General features: G+C 41.4%; 1 pseudogene across 1 annotated transcript in view; it reads right to left on the bottom strand.

Moving 5' to 3' along the window:
• Positions 1–359: 359 nt before the first annotated feature.
• The window catches only part of LOC308240165 (ATP synthase subunit O, mitochondrial-like), an 89,233-nt pseudogene continuing 66,371 nt past the window's right edge, over positions 360–23,221 (bottom strand). Inside the window, exon 5 of the transcript in view lies at positions 360–706. The product of the transcript in view is annotated as an ATP synthase subunit O, mitochondrial-like (transcript). The remainder of the gene's footprint in view (positions 707–23,221) is intronic.

The raw sequence follows: 23,221 nt of genomic DNA on the forward strand, positions 1-23,221 counted from the left end.
GGGCCTAAGCCATCAGTCAGACATCCCCTGAGGGCTCCTGAACTGCAAAAGGGCACAGGCCAGGCTGAGGAACTCCCCTACCCCCAGTGCATGAATGTCGTGCACTGGGCATCTAGTATTGTCTATAAGGAATTTAAAACAATAGCAAAACTGAAAATATATCTGTTTTTTATTATTACCGTGCACCAGAAATTTTAATCTATGTCGATGATAACAACTCCTTTCTGCAGAGACATGTATGGGCCACTCCTACTATTCACCCCTCACTCCTTGGTGCACCACTTTGTTCTATTACATGCTTTTCAATTTTTATTATTTCTTTTTTGTTTCTTCTTTCTTTGTTCGACCCTTTGTGGATGTCATACAGGTCTAAAAGTTACATTGTTAAGTATTTTTATTGAAAACCCACACCGGGCCAGCTTAGGGCTGCCATGACCAAACCTAGCAATGTAGTTCTTCATGTGCAGGATCTGATCTTGCTCCCGGTGAAACCTCTTCATCTGGTTCTCCTCCAGCTCCAGCCATGTCTTCACAAGCTCATTGCAATTACCTGCATAATACTTTAGTTTCTTGTTGTGCATGTGAATGATGTTGGTATAGACAGCATTCAGAAAGTCCTGGGAATGGAAGACGAAGAGCAGGATGTGCTTACAAGTCTTTAGTTCTTCTTCCAACCACACACAAGCATCGAGGTCCAGGTGGTTGTCTATAGAATTTATATTTAAAGGACAGTTTGAATGGACTTAAAATCCTTGATTGACTGTTTCCTGTAGATTTAGACTTTCAAGAACTTCAGGTGCTGCAAATAACTATCCATGAACTTTGTAATGATATGAAAGTTCCTATATAATTGAGTAAACAATAAAAGACTACAAAAATGGGTAGTAATATTTGATAAAATGCCAATATAACATTTAGAAATGGCGAAATAGTTAGAAACTCACTGGATAGGTTTTAGAGAAAATTATAAACAGCTGAAGAGAAAAAAAATAGTGACTCAGATATTACTCCAAGTGAGCCTAGAGATACAAGGACATGTAGGATAAAGTGAGAACGTCTAATGTAAATAACTCTACCAGAAGAAAATAATATAGAGCATAAATAATAACTTTATTTAAATAGATATGGATGAAAATATTCCAGAACTAATTAAAAAAACAAAAAACCTTGAATCCACAGATATAAGATCTGAGAGATATCAAGCATGATTTAAAAAATCCTAGATGTAGGAATATTGTAGTATATTGATATTCACCTGCAGATCATCAAAGTCAAAAATATTTTACAAAAATTCAGAGGCAGAGGAAGAATAATACCTACAAAGGAATGATAATTAGAATAATAGCACACGTTTTAAGTATAACCATGTAATCCAGGAGATGGAATAATATTTTAAAACTGCTGAGAAAATTGTTTATGTACAATTGTGTACCCAGAAAACTATTTTTCTATAATAAGGGTGGGAAAAAGCATCATTTTGAAATAAACAAAAAATGAAATAGTTCATCACCAACAGACGATTAACAAAATCACTTCTAAAGGATGTCTTTCAGACAGCAGGAAAGTAAACACAGAAGTAATATAGGAAAATGTGAATGGAGGGCACAGAATACAGTGACATCCTATCTAATAAAAGAGCAATATGCAAATTAACCATCACTCTGCTACACCCACAAGCCACGCCCACCAGCCAATCAGGAGCGAATATGCAAATAAACCCAACCAAGATGGCTACGGCCACAGAGAGTAGGAGGGAGGCTTGGGTTTCCCTGGCAATGGAGGAAGCCAAGCTTTCTGCCTGCCCTTGCCTGCCTAGGCCTCCACTCAGGACTACAAAGTTTCAATGATAGAAGATACATAAACCCAAACAGAAATGGCGGCAGCCACGGAGCTGGAAAGAGCAGGAGGCTAGGGTTGCCCCCGGTGATGGAGGAAGCCAAGCTTTCCGCACACACTGGCAGGTCCAGGCCTCCATTTAATGCTACAAAGTTTCAATTATAGAAGATACATAAATCCCAATAGAAATGGCTGCCGCCATGGAGCAAGCAGAAGGCTTGGCTCTGCTCCAGGCTACAAAGTTTCAATTGTAGAAGATAAATAAACCCCAGATACCAGGGCCTCTGCTTGGGTCACCAGGGGGAGTGGTCGGCCTGCAAACCACCACAGGCCCCTCGCCCAAGCCGCCCCATGCCCCAAGGGAACCCCCACCCTGATCTGGGACACCCTTCAGGGCAAACCAGCTGGCCCCCACCCATGCACCAGGCCTCTATCCTATCTAATAAAAGAGTAATATGCAGATTGACCATCACTCCAACACACAAGATGGCTGCCCCCATGTGGTCAAAGATCCTGCCCCCATGTGGACACAAGATTGCCACCACAAGATGGCCAGCAGGGGAGGGCAGTTGGGAGGGACCCGGCCTGCAAGGGAGAGCAGTTGGGGGCAATCAAGTCTGCAGGGGAGGGCAGTTAGGGGTGACCAAGCCAGCAGAGGAGGGAAGTTGGGGCTGGCCAGGCCTGCAGGGAAAGGCAGTTGGGAGGGACCCAGGCCTGCAGGGGAGGGCAGTTAGGGGCAAACATGCTGGTAGGGGAGCAGTTAGGCATCAATCAGGCTGGCAGGGGATTAGTTAGGGGGTGATCAGGCTGGCAGGCAGAAGCGGTTAGGGGTAATCAGGAAGGCAGGCAGGTGAGCAGTTGGGAGCTAGCAGTCCTGGATTGTGAGAGGGATGTCCAACTGCCTGTTTAGGCCTGATCCCACCAGGATCGGGCTTAAACGGGCAGTTGGACATCCCTCGAGGGGTCCCAGAGTAGAGAGGGAGCAGGCTGGGCTGAGGGATACACACCCCCGTGCATGAATTTTGTGCACCAGGCCTCTAGTATTAAATATAAAGAAGCTATCAAAAATTTCAGAGAGTAGCTTAATTTCTGATGATAATGCAATTAAGTTGGAGTATCCATCACAAAAAGAAAAAGAAAGGGCAGAGATAGTTTCAGAAATGAAAAATATTTCTAAATTACTCATGGGACCAATAATATATCATAATGGCAACTTGAAGTGCTTAGAAATAAATGATAACAAAAATTACTAAAACCAAAACTTTTGAATGCATAATGATGGTAGCTCATTTATTCAGTTTCTCAAGCTACAATGTTCAAGGACTTCATGTTTATTACTGCCTACATGCCTTTGCTAGTGCTAATTACTTCCTCTCCCTGAAGGTTTTTTTTTTTTTTTTTTTCTGTTAAAGTTTTCTATAATTCACCTCATTGGAGAAGCTTTAGTATTCACTGTTCCCTAATTGTTTCCCATTTAGTTTTGCAAAGTAGATGGTAAAGTTTTTGAGGGGGCAGGGACCTAGTCTTATTCTACTTTACTTTGCATTTTCTCATGGCACAATACTGAGCACCATGGCCTCTGTCTCCCTGCCTATTCGTACTCAAACATGCTTCTGAATGATTTATGAAATCATTTAACACCTTGCAATGAACCACCAACCCAGCCACCATTTAGGACAGTAAAGCACAAAACTATATTGCTACAATAGCCCACTGCCTTTCTAGGTTGCTTGATTCCTCTTCAAGACTCAATTTATAACATAGAAGACAATTTGTTCCTTAAAATGAAGGTCTTAATTTGAATACAACATCTGTATTTTTCGCTAAATATATCATTAGCAGGTTTAACTTTCTTTTGAGGGTGGTGAAAATATGCTTTACATGAATGAAGTGACAAGAAAAATATAAACAGAATCAGAATAAGCAAAACCAAGTCTCTAATCAGCTAACATTTTACACATTTTATATTTTCACTCAATATACTAATAATGGACCAATACTCTTGACAGGTGGAAGTACTTGTAGGCCATTGAGCATTGAATTTTCCTAAAGTGGCACAATTACAGAAACACCTGTGTTAAATAAACAAGTGCTGATTTACTATGAAAATATGCAGAGTGTTTAACAGTGCTTCAAAATCACGATTTGCTTTGATAGACTTGGTGGAATTACAATAAGAAAATGACAGTTTATTGTCAGGTAAATTATTATACTTTACAAATTAGTTGAAACTATCCATATACCTATTAAATACATTATGGAAGCAGTAGTGCATGCAGAGTGAGACCACTTATGAAGTTGTTTGCTCTCTGATACCATAGAAGAAAGAGAAACAAAACAAAACCTTAGCCTCTCCTCTTCATGTCATTAGAGGTTTTGGACTTGGTTTTTAAGATTGGCCTTTTGTAACACTACCCAAGAGGTTGTACAAAATGGCTAAAATTCCTTCTAGAGAGCTACTAATACATCTTTGATGTTGATAAAACAAAAAAGTAGGAACGCAATCATGTTGGCCTGTAGCTTATAATACACACTTAAGGGAAAGAGAGGGATCAATACTTTTCACATGGGGAAAGACAAAATGAAAGGAAAGAAAAAGCATTTTCATGTTTTTGAAAGGACATTGCAAACCTGGAGATTAAAACGTTCAAAAAGTATAAAAATAATGTAGTGGTAGGATCTATTAGCAGTACTTTTGATTCAACATAATATTATCTAAAAACTCTCCTTTTAACATATTTTGGATAAGCAAAAATAATCACAGTGGATTGAGAGAGTCTTAAATCTGTAAAATAGCATATTTTGGGATGTACTAAATCTTTTTCTGTATTTTGGCTTATAATTATTCTCAGAAATACTTTTTGTTGTTGTCAGTCCTCACCCAAGGATATTTTTTCCATTGATTTTTAGAGAGAGTGGAGGGGAGGGAGTGGGGGAGAGAGAGAGACATTGATTTGTTGCTTCCTGAACTCACCCCGACCAGGGCTGGAAATCAAAACTTTGGTGCCGGGACCAGTGCTCTAACCACTGAGAACACCTGCCAGGGCTCAGAAATACATTTTTCTTTTCTTATATATGAATGCAACCAATTAAATATCACTTTGATGCAATTCTAAGAAGATAAAACAAATTAGAAAATATTACTACAATTTCAGGTCCCTTTTGTCCCCTGGCAGTGTCTTGCCTCCCTTAACTTACCTTCAGTTGTAGGGCAAGGAAAAATAAATGAGCCACTTCAGCATTTTCAGAAGTATAAAGCATACAGGCTTAATTGTCTGGATTGGTAGAGAGGAAATGCCTTGATTAATGAAAAGTACATAGATTTGGAAACACTTTTGCATGTGGAGAATCTCCAAAGATGCATCATGTTTTACACACACACACACACACACACACACACACACACACACCCACACATACTAGCTGGGTAGATTTTTTTTTTAATTCAATGTCCCAACAAGGGGAGTAGCTAGGTAAGAAGAGCCAATAAGCCTGGTAATAGAACAAACAATGCTAGAAAGATGAAAATTAAGTTCCGCCAGTTTTAAAACAGTAACTTTTACTATGTATCTCCAAAGGCAGTTATTTTTCATGAGAAAAGAGGTGGAAGGGAAACTTGTGAAGAAAGATAAATATCACATGCTCTCACTCATTTGTGGAATACAATGAACAACATAAACTGATGAACAAAAATAAAACCAGAGTCATAGAAGCATTGAATAGACCATCCAACCTATGAGGGAAGGCGGGGGGTGAGGGGGTAAGAGAGCAACCAAAGGACTTGTATGCATGCATATGAGCAAAACCAATGGACACAGATGCGGGAGTTAGGAGGTGAGAGTGTGTGTTGTGAGGTAGGAGAGGCTGGGGAGAGGTCAATGGGGGAAAAAGGAGACTTATGTAATACATTAAACAATAAAGAATTTAAATTAAGAAAAAGAAAAGAAATGGCAAGTATGGAGTTATCCTAGGGGCTAATGTTGCAGAGGGGCTTGGGGACAGTGTTGGTGAGGAGTGGGGGTGAGGAGGGTATATTTCAGGAAACTAATCCTGATATATAAAAACCCAGGGTCCATAATGTCCAAAATGACCAAAGGCTTAACCGGAAGTCTGTCCTGTAGTCAGTGCTGGGTTGCTGTGGTGACCCAGCACTGACTGCTGCCACTGTGGGTGCAGTGACCCAGCACTGACTGCTGAGGGGACTGCGGATCAGGCCCGGAGAGAGGCCTGGAGAGAGAAGCAGGGTCTGATCCGTAGCCTCCATGGCAGCTGTTGATCAGCCCTTGCCTCTCTCTTTCTCTCCAGGCCTGGCCAGCAGCCACACCTCTCTTTTTCTCCAGGCCTCCGCGAGGGGTACTGATCAGCCCTGCCTCTCTGATCAGGCCCAGAGATAGGCCCGGAGATGCTGACTGGCATAGAAACCGACCAATCAGAACCAAATCTGGGTGACGTGTGAGGAACCAATGGCTGCCTAGGAGGTGGAGCTTTTGATGCTGACTGGCATAAAAACAGACCAATCAGAACCAAATCTGGGTGAACTGTGAGGGGCCAATGGCTGCCTAGGAGGCGAAGCTTTTGACACTGACTGGCATACAAACCGACCAATCAGAACCAAATCTGGGTGAAGTGCGAGGAGCCAATGGCTGCCTAGGAGGCAGAGCTATTGACCCTGACTGGCATAGAACCTGACCATTCAGAACCTATTCTGGGTGAACTGCGAAGGCAGAATTTAAGGTGGGGGCTGAGGAGGGGTTTTAAGGGCAACAGCTGTTTGGTGTAAGGTATAAGAAAGCGGTTCAATTTTTTAATGACTGGTTTGGCAGTATAGTGCATATGGCTGGCTATCAGTCTAGATATAGGGATTATGTATTTTTTCTGCCAAGAGCATCTCCTCCTGCTGAAAAAGGCTAACCCCTCCTCATTTAAGCAATCCTATCCTATATAATCTATCTATAATACTAAAAGGGTAATATGCTAATTAGACCAGGTCGACCGGCCATCTTCCGCACGTCCGACTTCCTTCTGGACAAAGCCATGGTGGTTGGGGCTGAGGCAGGGGAGAGCAGTTGGGGGCGAGATCAGGCTGGCAGGGGAGGGCAGTTGAGGCCCAGATCAGGCTGGCAGGGGAGGGCAGTTAGGGGTGATCAGGCAGGCAGGCAGAGGGGTTAGGGGCAATTAGGCAGGCAGGCAGAGGCAGTTAGGGGCAATCAGGTGAGCAGTTAGGAGCCAGCAGTCCCTGATTGCCAGAGGGATTAGGCCTAAACCGGCAGTCAGACATCCCCCAAGGGGTCCCAGATTGGAAAGGGTGCAGGCTGGGCTGAGGGAACCCTCCCATGCATAAATTTCATGCACCAGGCCACTAGTTCCACAATAATGTTCTGCAACAAATGATCACAAAGCTTCATTGGCATACAACAACGTTTATTGCTCATGTGCCTAGGATGGCTTTCGAAGCAGTTTGTTGATCATGGCAAATATATCTGGGATTTGGCTGACTGTACACTCATTCAAACTGACCTTGGCTGGGATGAGCAGGGCAGTGTGGTTCTGTTTACCCATCTCTCACCTTTCAGCAGGCTATGCCAGGCATGTTCTGATGGCAATGGAAGAGAAGACAGAGGGCATGCACAATTGCACAATAATTTTCAAGATTCTATGTTTTCTGTTTGCTGACATCCCAAAGGAGGTCATGTGGCTAAACCCAGAATCAGAGTAGAAGATTCTGAAAAACAACATGACAAAAGTCAGGGCTACGGGGTAAGGCAATGTTTGTAATCTACCACAGGGTTCCTTGGGAGAAGCTACATCCCCATCCTCAACTGTGCAAACCAGAAGTGAAACAAAAGCAATCTAACTTCCTCTGCAATCTAACTTCCTAATGTTAGTGATTAAACATTAGTAGCCTTAGGGTTTTTGTTAGCTTCCTTTTCATCTTTGTATTCATCAAATTGTGCAAATTTGCAGTAACTGAAAACCCTCAAAATCTTAGCTGCAGGTGGGGTCATATTCAAAGTAGTAACTCAGGAGTCTGAGCTGACAGAAGTTCTGTCTCCACCTGTGCTTCTACAACTGCTGAGGAGGCAAGCAATGGGAAAGCCAACTGAGCACCAGCTCTTAAGGCTTCATCCATCAAGGAACCCATGCCCTTTCTGCTTATATTTTATTGACCAAATAAAGTCATGTGGCCTGAACTAAACTAGGATAAACAATCCAATTCTATCGTGTACCAGAAAGAGGAGAAATACAATACTTATGAATGACCCTAATGACTACACAGTTTTCCACTGAAGAGATTCTTTTTTATATAAAAAAATATGTTTCTTTAAAATTTATTTTAGAGAGAGAAAGGAAGAGGGATAGAGAGTTAGAAACATTGATGAGAGAGAAACATCAATTGGCTGCCTCGTGCACCTGCAACCTGGGCATGTGCCTTGACCAGGAATTGAATCCATGACCTCCTGGTTCATTGGTCTATAATCAACCACTGAGCTACACCACGCAGGCTGAAAAGACATTTTTAAAGTGATAAATTGACATCATGTATCCTCATCTAAAAAAAAAAAAATGTACCTCAGGTGAAGTCTTTTGTTTGACAGGGAACTTTGAAGAATATTATTTATTTTTATAGTGATAAATGCTCAACATATTGAGGAATAACAGAAATTATTTTTAATAATTTCTTATTATAATTGCCTGTTTGAAAGGACAGGTAGGTCAGCCAACAGAGAAATACTTAATTTCCAGAGGTGAGACTATTAAAAGTCTAATTAGCTCAATTGGCACAAAACAACTTCCTCTTGGCCTATACAGTTTTAAACACTAGAGGCCAAATGCATGAAATACTTGCACTGTGGTGGTGGTGGTGGGGGGAGGTCCCTCAGCCAGGCCTGTGCACTCTCGCAGTCCAGGACCCCTTGGGGGATGTCCACCTGCCAGTTTAGGCCCGCTCCCCATGCCAGCAGTTGGACATCCCTCTTGCAGTCCAGGACCCCTTGCTCCTTACCACCCGCCCGCCTGCTTGCTGCTCCTTAGTGCTGCCGCAGAGGTGGGAGCAGCTCCTGCCACCACCACTGCGTTCACCAACCATGAGCCTGGTTTCTGGCTGAGCAGCGCTCCCCCTGTGGGAGCACACTGATCACCAGGGGGTAGCTCCTGCGTTGAGCATTTGCCCCCTGGTGGTTAGTGCACATCATAGTGACTGGTCGTTGTGGTTGTTCCGCAGTGAAGGTTGCTTAGGCTTTTATTATATAGACTAGAGGCCCGGTGCACGAATTTGTGCATGGGTGGGGTCCCTCTGGGTGCCTGTGGGAATTGGGCCCCAACTCAAGCCCCCAGCATCACAGCCCCAGCTGGCACCCCCAGCCTCCCAGCCATGCAGCCCTGCCTGGCACTCCACTGTAGCCTGGTGTTGCCCCCTCACCTGCTCCACCATCCCACCATGGTCCCGCTCTCATCAGGACTCATTGGGGCGGGCAGCACCTCTACTGCCACCAGCTGCCAGCACCGCATCGCCCACCATGTTCTGCCCTGCCCCCTGATAATCAGTGCACGTCATAGTGAGCAGTCGAACTCCTGGTTGAACAATTTGCATATTAGGCTTTTATTAATAGGATTATTTGATTGTGTTCAGAAAACTTAGAATTAAAATTGATCTTTCTGTTTTGATGTCTCCTTACAACAAACACTGTGTTGTGACCTTTAAAGAAGAAAAATTAATATATACACATCAAGAAATTGGAGAGAAAATCATCTGAAAGGCAGATTTTTATACTAAGGAGTCTCAAATTATTGACTGAAGTAGTTATTGTTATATTAAACAGGCTGTATTGTGATCAAATCTAATGCTCCACTGCCTCTTATTTTCCCAATAAAAGTATCATTCAGTGGAGTTGTTTCTTATAAACAAGACAAAATGAAGTGTTATATTTTGAAAATATCCCCCTGATAAACAGGAAAGTGAAACCAAAGGAATATGTGCTCCACTTCTTAGGTTATTATTGTTGTCAAATCTGTGATTAGCTGAAAACTATCATGAGGTATACTATATGTGCACGTTTGTGTTTCTTAAAAAGAAGGTGATGCTCTGCAGCTCACAGATAACACAAATAGCATGTGATTGCAGCAGTTGCTAAGGGCAACCACACATCTTTTCTGTCATTTCTTTATCCCTAAATAGCCAAACCTCATGATGTACCCAACACCATAAAATCTGTGGGTCTGCCCTTAGAAGTTTGACGAGATACAGTCTATGATGATTGTTTGGGGGAGGGGCGTTGGGAGGCAGAGAAGTAAGACATTTGAAATGAGTGAACCTAAAATTTATTGCTTCAAGCTGAGGGGAAAAATATGTGCCCCATATTAAAATGACTCAATATCAAATATACCAAAAATATGAATAAATATTGCATAATCCAAGGAGACTGATGTAGCATGTGATAATTTACCTTTTATGTTCAAATTTCCATAATGTAGTTAGGCCAATAGTAGTAAATGAATTTGATACATTCTTTTGGAAAATTCTAAAGGTGAAAAATTACTCTGGTTGATGATAACCAGAAAAATAGTCAGAAGCAATTAATATCAGTTTAAGGAATCAGGTATTCCTGTCCATTTTTGTTTGGGTTTAATAGAAAGCTACATAATGGAATTCAACAAAAATCTCTTGTTTTCTAAAACAGAAGAGAAGATTAGGAGACAAAGACATAACTCACATTTTCAGGGTAGAATTTGTGTTTCACAGCAAATAACAAGCATAGTTCATTTGATGGAGTCAAAGATAGTCATGAATACTTATTGAATGTAGTGAATATTTAATGCTACCCTCCAAGATTTTAAGTTTTTGTGTTGGCTTTTGTTTGTGAAGTCATATTGTTATTGTTGCTTTATTCAAATTCTGCCGCAGGGGTCCATAATAAAAAGTAAGTGGATTCAATGAGGGACATTGGCTAAAAGGCCTCCTGTCACTTGTGCAGAATTATTATTGTCTCTGCAACTATTACCCTTCAGATTTTTATCACAGCACCAAATCCTTGGTAATACATGAGCTTGAATAAAGAATAGAAATAGTGTCCACAAATTTAGCTTCTAGTTCCTTAGCACTGCCGTGGTTGTATTGGATCTATAGCTGACAATTTATATTCTAAAATATATATTTATTTCTACATATAAAATTTTACTCAGAAAAATGTAACGCATCAATGCTTAAACCTAAATATACTTCCATGTCTCAGAATGGTGAAATAAAAAGTTCATGTCTAAACATTTTTTTCTTGTCAACCACAATTTTATATATGGGTGGGTGGGTGGGTGTGTGAACGCATATACATGTATATTTATGTTAGTTAGATCTGAGCAGAAGTGTGCAGCTTTCTCCTCACTATTGTTTGTGCCCTAAACATGAAAATGTCTGACATTACTGCTAAGGATCACAAGGCCCTTTAAGGGTAATGGCATTTTTAGGGAATATGTGGAAAGTGATGTGGACTCAGGAGTGTTGTTTTATGAGAAACAAAAGAGAAGTCAAAATACAAGATGAAAGTGGGAAGACAATTTTTCTTGGTTGATTCCCCACCCCCCACCCCCATGCTTCTGTTTTGAGAAATTAATTGTTTCCCAAACTCTTAGCCAGTCATATCTGTCAGTGTGAAGGGAGCAACTAACTAGTAGCCAGAGAGGAACTTCTAAAATACCTTAAAATGCAATCCATCAAAAGCACTGAGTCTAAAAACACATGAACAGCCCGGTCGGCATGGTTCAGTAGTTGAGTGTTGACCCATGAACTAGGAGGTCACGGTTTGATCCCCTGTCAGGGCACATGCCTCTGTTGAGGGCTCAATCCCCAGTAGGAGCTGTGCAGGAGGCAGCCTATCAATGACTCTCTTTCATCATTGATGTTTCTATCTTCCTCTCCCTCTCTCTTCTTCTCTGAATTCAATAAAAATATATTTAAAAAAATAAAAATAAAGAAAAAAAAATAACTAACCCATTATTCTGTTGCATGTTCTGTTTAGCCATGTTTAGTTGTTCAAATAAACACTTTTCAGTGCCAAGTGATCAATAGGGATGAAAATAGAAGGTTGGACAGTAGGAGTGACTGTATGCTAGGAGGGCCAGCTGGAAGGCTTGCTGCAGAAAGTAAGCCTCCACTCAAATTTTGAGGCTAAGGCGAGGTTTGGCAGAAAAGCAGATGCTGATGGCATTTAATGGTAGGAGAAGAGCACATCTGTGCACCAAAGAGAGAAAGTAGCTATTTGGTAATGGTTAGAGGACTAAGCAGTATGTTATGGGAGAGGACAGTGAATGGGTTCAAAGAGAGACAATGACTAAAAGGCTCCTGTCACTTTGGCAAAATTATTATGGTCTCTGTGACTGCCCCCCTCTCTTGGTGGCAAAGGTGTCCTTATCAGACTGAAAAAGTTTCCGAAGTTAACTGACTTTGAAGGCCATTACGATATATTGATCTGTGTTTTGCACCAGGAACTTGCTCCTGTCGTTTAAATGTTTGTCTTCCCCAAATTCATGTTGAAATCCCAACCCCCAAAGATGACAGCACTAGAAGGTGAGACCTTTGGGATGTGATTAGGTCATAAGGGCAGAGCTCTCATGAATGAGATTAAGGCCCTTATACAAGAGGCTCTAGAAGGATCCCTTGCCCCTTCCACCATGTGAGGACACAGCAAAAAGGTGCCAACTATGAACCAGGAAGAGGGACATCACCAGAAGGCAACTATGCTGGCACCTTGATTTTGGACTTTCCAGCCTCCAGAAGGGAGAGAAATAAATTTCTGTTGTTTTTAAGCTACACAGTCTCTGGTATTTTGTTACAAAAGTCCAAACGCACTAGGCCACTTACAAAGTGACACGTTAGTATATATGCAGTAAGCAACTCCAGAGCTTTAGCAGATAAAATCTTAATGGCTGTGACTGAATTAATGTGACTCTAAACCTTTTGGAATACTCTTAGGAAGACGCTTGCCTACAGAGAAAGTTGAAAAACAAGGCTCTTGGGTAGGACTGATTTTTCATAGCTGAGCCTATGGGACACCTTGAGAAGGAAAGAAGATAAATGTCAGTCAGACTGTGCTTATAAAGAGGACAGGCTGCCCTGGCCAAGTGGCTCAGTTGGTTGGAGCGTCCTCCCATGCATGAAGAGTCAGGGGTTTGATTCCCAGTCAGGGCACATACCTAGGTTGTGGGTTTGACCCCTGTTGGCAGCCAATTGACGTTTCTTTCTCACATTGATATTTCTCTCCCTTTCCCTCTCCCTTCCTCTCGCTCTCTAAAATCAATTCAAAAAAAGAGGACAGACTTTTTTAATCTGGTTTGGAATGTTGGTTTGTTGGTTGGTTTTACAAAACACACTAAACCCTTTGTGTGCGGTTTGCTTGTTTATATACTAGCTTAGTCCCAACAGAGTTTAAAGTGGTTGTGATTACTTTGTTTCTTAATGTGTCTGATTTAAATTCACGTTGCCAACCTCTGTAGAACCAAGATTCCAGCAGACTCTTCTAGGACCACTGGAGACTGATTGCATGTGAAGCATTCCACCCTCTCCTCAGCCCTCCTTTTCTGCAGCGACTTTTTGTACTTTGTTCTGAACGAATACAGACACCTCATTGTTTTGTATCTCAGCCTGATTATATTGTACATGGAATAATCACGGGGCTAATCAGGCTGCTTTGCTCCATGGCTGCAGCTATCAGCAGCACACAGCAGGGCCTGACAACCCCTCCCAGAAAAGAGCTTACCAATTAACCTTCAGTCACATTGGATCGAAGACTGACATTCATTATTTTAATGAAAACAGTAAGAAAGGGCACTATTGAGACCACTGAAAACTAAACCCATTATTCTGTTACATGTTCTGCTTAGCGATGTACAAAAAGCAAGCTCAGGATCAGAAAGACAGGATGCTGTGCTGGCAGGCGGCATAAAGAACAGCTGCCCATGGCCCCGTACTGCTCACAAACCATCTCTGAAAGCTTTTGTAACCCTCGGCTACAGAAGAGGCTGAAAGATGCTTGTACCTCAGAAGGGAACTATTTCAAGATTACTGAAGGAACACCCTGCACACGAAATATATTACCATGGCCTTCTTTTAACTTCTTTTTCCTGTGACTCATGTTCTGTTTCTTCCAAAGGCTTCACTTTGGTGATATGCTGTATCTACACTTCACACTGGACTCAAACTTTTTGGAGCAAGAGTTACTTTATCTATTGATAAATCTGACAGAGTTAATAAATATTCTTTTACTTTTTTGCAAAAGTATTGTGGAAATAGCATGAAAAGCTCCTAATAGATATAGAACTTTTAAAGAAAATTCTCTTCATTCATGCTTAAAGAATCAAAAGTATGCACCTAGCCATTCATTTTACAGACATTCACTGAGAGTCTACAATGTGCCAGAAACCATGCTACATCCAGTGGCCATAACCATGAAGAAGTTGCATGCATATAAGAATAACCAACGGATGCAAAACATTGGGGGGTGAGGGCATGTATGGGAGTGGGGTGGGGTGGCAGTGGTAAGATATGTACACATATAATACCTTAATAAAAAAAATAAAAATTCAAAAAAATAAAAATAAAGATGCCAAAAAAAAAAAAAAAAGTTGGAGGTCCCCGCTTTTGAGAAACTCACTATTTTAAATCCTGGGGGATGTGGTTGGTTCCTTATAGCTACTTTATGTGAAACACCACAATCTAGGTGAGCCTGGGGCTTACAAGGGCCTCTGATAGAGTTCAGCCTAGTCAGCTCTAGTTCAAAGCGCACTTATGTGGGGACACCAGTAGACTCAACTGCTTATTGAGTCATGGAAATTAGCTTAGCATTTAAATTAAAAATCATGCAAATGATTCAAAGGCTCAAGGTAAATGCAAATAATAGGCCCTAGCTAGAAGTACAATGTCTTGGTTTGTTTTCTTAATTTTTCATGTATTATTTCAGGATATTTTTTCTTTCAATTATGCATAAATGTAAGCACACAGACTAATTAGCAAAGGCACAAAAGGGATGTGCTGTGGCACAATTCAGCTCAGTCTAACCTTTTCAAACACTGAGCCTCATCTCTCTTGTGTACAGAGAACTACAGAAACTTTCTTTGGGTACATTCCAGAATCTGCCCTGGATCCCAGCCCAGACTCTGTTCTTGTTGAATAGTTGAGCTGTAGAAATAGTAACCATGTTCAGTCTCAAGGTAGGAGGAGAGGAGACACATTTCCTTGTCTTTCTTTTTCTGCTTCCATAAACCTTGATTAGATTTAGTTTATGAGAGCCTACTCTCCAATCCACTTGAACATGAAATCAAGCAGAGTACATTTTCAAACTTATCACATTCCTTAACAGATATTTCCGGCATATAAATAATATACATATTGTTAGCAATACTTGGAATTTAGGGATTACCCTGTCTCTTCTTATTCAAACCAAATGGCATTTGATCTCAAAGATTTTCAAGAAGAGAGAAAAAAAAATGGCGGCTGGCAGGACAGAGGTGAGGTAGAGGAAGTGAGTGAGTGAGGGTATGAAAGGAGAGTGTGTGGATGTGTGTGGTGTGTGTGTGAATGAGTAAGGGATAGTTAAATCTCACAGGAGCATCAGGGGCTGGCAGACCAGGCTCTCTTGGACAAGGAGAGACTACTACCACTGTGGCCACTCACTGGACTGCAGGACTCGGGCACGGAGCCCATGCCATCTTGGAGGGGAGAATGGCCTTTTTTAGGAACTCATCAGCACCACCACCCAGTCATGACTTTGACACTGCCCGTGACCTAGCAGCCACTCCAGCCAAAATCCTGCTACCCCAGTTGCAGACCCGCGGACCCTGGGACCTCCACCTTCAAAGGTGCACCATTCCCGCAGCAGTAAGTGCATCTTCTCCCTCCCCAGCGGCAGAACTCTGGACACCACTTTCTTTCCCACATTTCCAGCCTTGCAGGTATCCAGGGCACACCACTCCTAGGCAGTGCCTGGGAGCCACTGGGAGCCCCCACAGGTGTGATTCTGTGCAGACAAGAGCGCGCTCCTCCGTAGTAGAAATTCTGAATTTCCTCTGCCTGAATAACTGCCCACAGACACCCCAACTGTGTAACTTCAGCGCCAGGGCCCCTCAAAGTGCATCAGAGCTCTGCCCAGGCAAACTCACCACCACAGACACACACATTTCCAAAGGGCAGGCACCCTGAGCCCATATATCCACAGGGTCCTCTGGGGAGCTGCTTTGAGCCCCTGCTGGGTGTGATTCTGTACAGGGCAGCGCTGCCCTGCAGTAGAAATTCTGAACTCCTTTCTCCTGAATAACTGCCCACATACACCCCAGCTGCTTAACTTCAGCACCGGGGCCCCTCAAAGTGTGTCAGAGCTCTGCGCAGGCAAACGTACCTCCAGTCAGCGTGCATTTCCCAGGGGCAGGCACCCTGAGCCCATCTATCCACAGGGCGCTCATGGGAGCTGCTGTGAGTCCTTAGTGGGTGTGATCTTGGACAAGATCACTCCCACTGGCAGTAGAAATTCTGAATTAACTCATCCTAGATACCTGCACATATACGCCTCAATTACAGGGCTTCAGTGCCAGGGCCTGTCAGAATACTTCAGTGCCCCTCACTGGCAAATGCACCGTGGATGCCCCTGTGATCCTCCACTGAGAGCGTGCACATATCCACCACAGGTGCAGCAGCAAAAGCTGAGTCTGCCCACCCCACAACTACAGAACTCTGGACACCATAGTCATGCCTTTCCAGAACGCAGGCCTCCTGAGACCCCTCACCCCAACAGACGGTTCCTGGGTGCCACTGTGAGTCCCCTCTGGACACGCATGACTTCAATCAAGGGCACAAGACAGCAAAAATTGGGACACCCCCCACCATGGCTGCTGACTTCTAGACACCGCAATTGTACCTTTCCAGCTCACAGGCCTACATCAAGAGAACCCAAATAGCTTAAGTAGGGAACTACACTAAATTACCAAGCCCAGGAGACCTGAGAGATCACACCAGTATCACCATCCCCAAAAGAACCTGAGTATCAAACCAATCAGACCTACAATTAAAACGTTACAGCAAAACATGGGAAGACAAAAAAAAGCAATCACCAAAGGAAAGAAAAGAGGATTCACCAGAAAGGGAGTTAAATGAAATTGAGGCTAGCAGCATATCCGAGAAAGAATTCAGAGTAATGGTTATAAAGATGTTTAAATGGATGGATGACAAATACACACAACTCAATGACAAATACACACAACTCAGTGAGAATTATAAGGAGTTGAATGAGAATGTCACCAACATGAAAAGGAACCAAGAGGAGATGAAGAACGACATAGCTGCAATAAAGAACACAATGGAAGGGTTAAACAGTAGACTAGAAGAGGCTGAGGACTGCATCAGTGAATTAGAAGACAAGGTAGGAAAAAACACACAAACACAGCAGCAACTGGAAAGCAGATTTAAAAAGCAAGAGGACAGCCTAAGGTAGCTGTGGGACAACACAAAACGAAACAACATTCACATAATAGCGGTACCAGAAGGAGAGGAAGAGAAGCAAGGAATAGGAAACCTGTTTGAAGAAATAATGACAGAAAACTTCCCTGATATTGGCAAGAAAAAAACTATGCAAGTCCAAGAAGTACATAGAGTCCCAAACAAGTTGAACCCCAAAAGACGGACACCAAGGCACATCATAATTAAATTGGCGAACACCACCGACAAAGTAAGAATCTTAAAGGCTGCCAGAGAGAGACAGAAAGTTACCTACAAGGGATCTTCTATTAGAATATCAACTGATTTCTCAACAGAAACACACCAGGCCAGAAGGGAATGGAATGAAATATACAAAGTGATGCAAAGCAAGGGACTGAACCCAAGAATACTATACCCAGCAAAGCTGTCATTCAAAATTGAAGGTGGAATCAGGAGCTTCACAGACATAAAAGGACTAAGGGAGTTTATTACCAACAAACCAGCAATGCAGGAAATGCTGTAAAAAGAAGAAAGTCTGCTGTAAAAAGAAGAAATAGGAAGTGAAGAAAGAACACAGGCATAAAGAATAAAAATGGTGACAAACAAGTACCTATCAATAATAACTTTAAATGTAAATAGATTAAATGCCCCAATCAAAAGACATAGGGTAACTGAGTGGATAAGAAAACATGATCCATATATCTGCTGTATACAGGAAGCCCACCTCATAAAAATAGACACACATAGACTGATGGTAAAGGGATGGAAAAAAGTTTTTCAGGCGAATGGAAATGAAAAAAGAGCTGGGGTACCAATACTTATATCTGACAAATTAGATCTCAAAGTGAAGGACATAAAAAGAGATCAGGAAGGCCACTTCATAATACTAAAGGGAGCAATCCAACAAGAAGAAATAACACTAGTAAACATATACGCACCAATACAGGTGCACCCAAATACATAAAAAAAACTTCTGGAGGAGATTATCAAGGGAGAGATTGACAGCAATACAATCATAGTAGGGGACTTTAATATCCCACTATCAACATTGGACAAATCCTCTAAACAAAAAATCAGCAAAGGAATATCAATCCTAAATGACTCACAAGACCAGATGGAATTAATTGACATCTTCAGAACATTTCACCCCAAAGCCACAGAATATACATTCTTCTCAAGTGCACATGGGTCATTTTCAAAGATTATCCATATATTGGGTCACAGGCAAAGTCTCTTCAAATTCAAGGAGAGAGAAATCATATCAAGCATCTTCTCAGATCACAGTGGCATAAAAATGGAAATCAACTACAATAAAAACAATCCAAAAAAATCAAACACATGGAGACTACATAACATGCTATTAAACAATGGCTGGGTTACCAGAGAGATTAAAGAAGCAATAAAAAGCATCATGGCAACAAATGACAATGAAAACAATCCAAAATCTATAGGACACAGCGAAAGCAGTCTTGAGAGGGAAATTCATAGCTCTACAAGCCTACTGCAAAAACCAAGAAGCAATGGTAATAAATTACTTAACCCTACAACTCAAAGAGTTAGAAAGAGAGCAACAAGAGAAGCCTAGTGTAAGCAGAAGGAAGGAAATAATAAAGATCAGAGTGGAGATAAACAACATAGAGAGGAGAAAAACATTACAAAAGATGAACAAAACCAAGGGCTGGTTCTGTGAAAGGATAAACAAGATTGATGAACCTCTAGCCAGGCTCACCAAGAAGCAAAGAGAGAGGACCCAAATAAACAAGATCAGAAATGAAAGAGGAGAAATAACAACAGACCCCACCGAAATACAAAGGATTGTTTAAAAATACTATGAACAACTCTATTCCAACAAACTGGACAATCTGGAGGAAATGTACATATTCCTAGAAAAATACAACCTTCCAAAACTCAATCAGGAAGAGTCTAAACATCTCAATAGGCCAATAACTATGGAAGAAATTGAAGCAGTCATCAAAAAGCTTCCAGCAAACAAAAGCCCGGAGCCAGATGGCTTCACAGGGGAGTTTTACCAAACATTCAAGGAAGAACTAAAACCTATCCTCCTCAGACTATACCAAAAAATTCAAGAGGAAGGAACACTTCCAAGCTCATTCTATGAAGCCAGCATCACCCTAATACCAAAACCAGATAAAGACAACACAGTGAAAGAGAATTACAGGCCAATATCCCTCATGAACATTGATGCCAAAATCCTCAACAAAATTCTAGCAAATCGGATCCAGCAGTACATCAGAAAGATCATACACCATGACCAAGTAGGATTTGTCCTGGGGATGCAAGAATGGTACAATATCCGCAAATCAATAAACATCACATAAACAAATTGAGAGACAAAAATCACATAATCATTTAAATTGATGCAGAAAAAGTATTTGACAAAATCCAACACCCTTTCTTGATAAAAACTCTCAGCAAGGTGGGAATAGAAGGATCATACCTCAACATAATAAAAGCCATATATGAAAAACCCACAGCCAACATCATACTCAATGGGCAAATACTAAAACCTAAAAACAGGAACAAGACAGGGATGCCCACTATCACCACTCCTGTTCAACATAGTATTGGAATACTTGCCATTGCAATTAGACAAGAAGAAGTAATAAAAAGCATCCAAATTGGAAAAGAAGAAGTAAAGCTGTCCTTATTTGCAGATTACATGATATTGTACATAAAAAACCTGAAAGACTCCATCAAAAAACTATTAGACTTAATAGATGAATTCGTCAATGTAGCAGATACAAAATTAATGCCAAGAAATCTATGGCATTTCTGTATACCAATAGTGAACTTATAGAAAGAGAAACTAAAAAAGCAATCCCATTTAGCATCACACCAAAAAAATTAAGATACCTAGGAATAAACTTGACTAAGGAGGTAAAAGACCTATACATGGAAAACTACAGGACACTGAAAAAAGAGATAGAAGAAGATGTAAACAGATGGAAGAACATACCATGTTCATGGATTGGTAGAATCAAGATCATTAAAATGTCCATAAGACCCAAAGCAATCTATAGATTCAATGCACTCCCCATTAAAATACCAATGGCATATTTCACAGACCTAGAAAGAACTCTCCAAAAATTCATCTGGAATAAAAAAAGACAGCAAATAGCCACAGCAATCCTGAGAAAGAAGAACAAAGTAGGTGGCATCTCAATACCAGATATCAAGCTGTATTACAAAGCCACTGTTCTCAAAACAGCCTGGTACTGGCACAAGAACAGATAAATAGACCAATGAAATAGAATAGAGAACCCAGATATTGACCCAAACCACTATGCTCAATTAATATTTGACAAAGGAGGCAAGAACATACAATGGAGTCAAGACAGTGTCTTCAATAAATGGTGTTGGAAAAATTGGACAGATACATGCTAAAAAATGAAACTAGACCACCAACTTACACCATACACAAAAATAAACTCAAAATGGATAAAGGACTTAAACATAGATGGGAAACCATAAAAATACTAGAGGAGGCTTTTGTAAATTTTATAATGCAGTCTTGATAACTTAAAATTTTAAATTTTTTGCACAAAAATATGACTGCTTTAGTTTCATTGCATGTTCAGAAATTTTACCATGAGATGAACTACCAATAGAAATTTTAGTTACCATTTTAGGAACAGCTTTTTGTCCAGTACAATTAAATTTTCTTGAATATTCACTTATTTCAATTAGCCTATTTAAATTAATCTGAAAACTTGATTACTATTTTACTGTCAAATTTAATACTCTACCAACAATCTTAGTTTACCCTGTAAATATTAGTGGAAAGGATTATTTGCATTCTTGAGTAGGCCCTGAGCATTCCTGGTGCTAGGCTGGACTTAGATATAGGGCAGCTGCTGTCTGCCAAGTCTCTGTCTGTTACCTGGGTCCCAATCTGAGCTGGGCCAAGTCACTGTCTGTCACCTGTGTCCCGATCTGAGCTGGGCGTGGGAAGCAAAACAGCCATGGGGGCAGGAGACCTCCCTCAGACAGAGTAAGGGTTCAGGCCCCTGCAAAGTTGGGGGGGTGAGGGTCTGTGCCCCACCTCTGTTGATTCCCAAGTTCTCTCCTGATGGCCCCTCTGTGACTGTGCCTGTCTTAGGTTGTTCCTTCCCTGAGGAATCTTACCCATCTCTGGCTAACCAGTCATCCTCCGGGGCCAAGCAGGGTGATGTGAGGTTCAGTTCTGTCTCCTTGGTAGCCTATGCCCCCATGGCCTCCATGCCCAGCACCTGCCTTGGGATCCCCTGGCCTGCTGGCAGGGCCCCAGCACTGATCACATATCTCGGGGAACTCAGGTTTCTTCTCCAGAGAGGGCCCAGCTCACAAGATAGGGTGAGAGACAGATCCATGGTACCAGCCACCACGAGGCTTCAAGCTCAGCATGAACAGAAAGCTCAGGCAGCAGTTGAGGGCAATTGGATTGTGAGAAGAGGGTCCCTCTTGGCACCAAAGGCAAGAGGGGCCAATATAGAATGCTCAAATGCCTTCACAGCACCTTAATTCCTCCTGAAAGGGATTAAATCCTTTCATGTCCCCCTTTTTTTTTAATTGCTGCCAAACATTCCAAGAATTAGTTTGTAAGTTTGTTTGGGATAATTGTACAATATGCTGTTGTAAAATATCTAAAATTATAATGACATTGTAGAATAATATCATGTAAGGAAAGCCTCCATTAATCAAATAAGGGGGAATAGTAGGGTAATTTCATGTAAGGAAAAATATCCTATAAGTAAATTACATCTAGAAAATTTTTACTTTACAAAATTAATTTTCATTTGTAATGCTAATAGCAAGACACCCATGAAAAACACACATGGTGTCTAAATAAGACAAAGGAAAATCGTTTGGGCATAAATAAAAAGGATCCCAAATCAATTATAAAGAAAAGATTCCTTTATTAACTTTTGGTCAAGAATATGTTTATATATTTTCAGAAAACAACTCCAAGACTATGTGGATTCCTGCAACAGAGAGGAATTGACAGGTCTGCTCCAACCAGGAAGACAAGAGGAGAAACAGTCCAGAGATGGAAGATGCCAATGACGCCTTGCCACGCTAGCAGTCAGCAGCTGTGCAATGCAGCAAGTTGCCTAGGACCAAACCAGAGAGGGTCAGACCTGCATTGCCACCATGTGCCCACCATCCAGATATCATTGCTGACATGTACACATAAGGAACTGTTTGACATTGAAACGGGGACTCAGAACTGTTGGACATTGAAATAGGGACTCAAACATTTTTTGTTATTATATGTTTATTTCTAGTCTTCAGAGGCAAGATTTTTTAAAGGAAAGAAATGGGGGAAAATACAGAGGCAAAGAAGCATTGAACAGACTGTCAAACTACAGGGGGAAGGCAGGGGAGGTTGGGGCGGGGGCTGTAAGAGATCAACCAAAGGACTTGTACGCATGCATATAAGCATAACTAATGGATACAAGACACTGGGGGGCGGGCAGGTAAAGGCATGTATTGGGGGAAGGGGAGGGCGGGGGGAGGTCAATAGGGGAAAAAAAGGAGACATATGTACTACTATTTGTAATACTTCAAACAATTTTAAAAAATAAAATAAAATACTAGAGGAATAAACAGACAGAGAAATCTCAGACATATGCCGAAGCAATTTCTTCACCAATACCGCTCCTAAGGTAATGGAAACTAAAGAGAAAATAAACAAATGGGACTACATAAAAATAAAAAGCTTTTGCACAGCAAAAGAAACCATCAACAAAACAACAAGAAAGCCCACTGTATGGGAGAACATATTTGCAAATGTTATCACTGATAAAGGTTTAATCTCCAACATCTACAGGGAACTTATACAACTTAATAAAAGGAAGATAAGTGATCCAATAAAAAAAGGGGAATGGACCTAAATAGAATCTTTTCAGAAGAAGACAGAAGGAAGGCCAA

This window comes from Plecotus auritus (assembly GCF_963455305.1).
Source record: "Plecotus auritus genome assembly, chromosome: X".
NCBI classification, from domain to species: domain Eukaryota; kingdom Metazoa; phylum Chordata; class Mammalia; order Chiroptera; family Vespertilionidae; genus Plecotus; species Plecotus auritus.